Source organism: Wasmannia auropunctata, unplaced genomic scaffold (genome assembly GCF_000956235.1).
Source record: "Wasmannia auropunctata unplaced genomic scaffold, wasmannia.A_1.0 LD335995.1, whole genome shotgun sequence".
In the NCBI taxonomy this organism is placed as follows: Eukaryota; Metazoa; Arthropoda; class Insecta; order Hymenoptera; family Formicidae; genus Wasmannia; species Wasmannia auropunctata.
The window spans coordinates 143,104-145,724 of record NW_012026895.1 but is presented as its reverse complement, the minus strand read 5'-3'; the positions used below and the strand labels follow the sequence as shown (position 1 = coordinate 145,724).

General features: G+C 30.6%; 1 long non-coding RNA gene across 3 annotated transcripts in view; it reads right to left on the bottom strand.

Moving 5' to 3' along the window:
• Positions 1 to 1,252: 1,252 nt before the first annotated feature.
• LOC105453752 overlaps positions 1,253 to 2,621 on the bottom strand; it is a 64,722-nt gene continuing 63,353 nt past the window's right edge. For all 3 annotated transcript variants that reach the window (XR_974913.1, XR_974912.1, XR_974914.1), the window contains exon 4: positions 1,253 to 1,550. This is a non-coding gene — a long non-coding RNA (uncharacterized LOC105453752). The remainder of the gene's footprint in view (positions 1,551 to 2,621) is intronic.

Genomic DNA, 2,621 nt, shown 5'->3' with positions numbered 1-2,621 from the left:
TGAGCTGATTGAGATACGTCACAATCACAGAGTAAGGTTTGGACTGTATATGGTATACAGCGTTACGGCTCCACATAAATGAGCAATCGTTATACGTTTTACTTCACATAGATCATCAATAGGAGTTAATTTCGTGCTAAATTTGCTCTGAAATCAAGATAAGTTATTGCTGCGATAAACAAAACCTATACGAACTTGCTCGGTAAGTATCGGATCGCATCGCAAGTCTCACACGTGCCTCCATGTAAGATGTAACGTCCACTTTTGTATATCTCGCCGATGGTATACATTTTGTTGAGATATTTCTGCGTTCTGTTAAAAATAGTTGGATGAAGGAAGAATTAATAGGAATTTATGCCGTCACATTATTTTTTATATTCTTTATCTTCGAAACTGACAAGTATAATAACCGCGAAGAATTAAAATATGTTGAGATTGCTTCTGTTCCAATCTTTTCCTTTGTTCTGTATAGAATTTAATGACTTCTTAATGTGGGAAAGCATTTTGAGTTTTAAAAAACAAATTGATCAATATTAGAATTAAAAAAAAAAGGAATAAACACAATCTAAAAGTTTCAAGTTAATCCTTGATTTCGAAGAAAATTAATAATTTTGCAGCATAAATTCCTATCAGGTCTTTTTAGTTCATCCAAAAATGATTTAGAGAGTAAATTTGTTGATAATTTTTGATAAAATTTCATGTAAATCTCGATCGTATTATCTATTTATTCGTAATACAAGAAAGGGGTTTCCTGAATGTCCTGAATGAGATTATTAATCGATATATTAATCATTAAAACATTCGCAGTACTATGTAACGCGTATACGATGTAACATTATCCTCTCTAGCGAACTCGAAGTGCCATTAGAATCGAGCGTAGCTCAAGTTGTTCTATTTTCGATTATATTGCGAAGCGTTGTAGAACAGCGTGGAATGTATCAAAATAATCTGAATAAAATTACATATTTATAAAACAATTCAATTAGCTCAATTGTTCATGAGAACCTTATGATTATTAAATATAATATTGATAAAATTAAATAATTTTATTAACGCTAAAAATGCTACATTTGATAATTTTTTTCGTATGATCATTATTTTCGATACATTGTTCATTTTGTTAAAATAGTTTTTGCTGTTCGTTCTTCTTATTCTTTTTTATTAACAATATTTAATTATTGTAATATAAGGTATTCCGTGAAAATCATATTTAATTCATTCTTATTAGATTCGTACCAAAAAAACTATTTAATTTTCGAATAATGCACACAGCTCTTTTTTTATTTTTCCAAAAGTTATGAATTATTCACCGCATTGTTACATGCGCGATCTAGTTTTCTCTGTTTCAGTGAATAATGATCTCCCTTGATGAATTGCCAGGTCGCTCTCTCATTTTTCCGATGGCTCTATCAAAAGTGTTTTCTTACCCGTGTTCCTCGCTTATGTACGGGGTATCCTCGGAGTGTTGTGATTAGAGGGATCTGGAAGATGTTATTCTTGCGTATGGATGTTTATCTTTACGCGCTGCGCAGCCTCCCACGAAGATCGAACTGGAACAATAAAAGGTCCAATATATATCGATGGCGTCGATGTCGCTTAGATCCGGTCTGAGAATAAACGGACGAAGATAAATAGAGCGGAAGCGCGTTGCAATTCCTTTCCCTAATTTTTCCTCACGTATAACCCATTTTCTTTTTTAAAACCTTCACATTTGGATTTAATTTAAGAAATTCTATTTCAAGAAAAGCTTATTAGTAATTTCATAAATTATGTCCACGTGTCTTTATTAATTTATAAATAAATCTATCAAATAATTTAAAAAAATGGGCTAGTCAAGGATTGAAACATTTGCGCTGTTATTGCATACTTTAATGTTATAATAAAATACATAATGTTATAGAACTATCACTGTCATCCAGCTTGGCCTACTACCCCATTTTTTTAAACTATTTGATAGATTTATAATCTAATAGGCCTATACTGATTGATATTTAATTTTATAAATAAATAATGCATTACGAATCTATTATGTTCTCAATGATTGTATATCATAAAATTAAATTGAATTTCATTTAAAAATGCAATAAAATAGAAAACACAATAAAATTTAAAAAAAAAATAAGAAAAAAAGAATATTTAGAGAAAAAATTTTATAATGGTTCTTGAATTTTTTGCTTAAAAAGAACGCAGGTGCTTTTATTATCGTCACGTCACAGATACTTAATTGCACGCGCAAGATTTTGTGTTTTCCTTAGACTAATCTAGGACCCTTAAAATTTTAGAGAAGGGAAAAGCAAAAAGCACCGCCCTCATAAATCGATTATCATTTTACAACAGCGCTTCTTTTCACAATCTTTTCTTTCTTTTAGCCGATTGAGAACGCCGGTTTTCCGCAATCGAAAGGGATATATTAGCGAGTATCTGGCGTTCGTATCCGGTTTTACTGCGCATCATTCGTGCCGAAGTAATTTTTAGTTCTCTAAGGGATTCACACATACATAACTATTTGTATTGCGGAATAACGCGTTGCTAAGAAATAAAGAAATACTGAAGCAAATTTTATATATACCTACACATATATATATATTTTTTCTTTTTTTACAGAATATATATATATATAT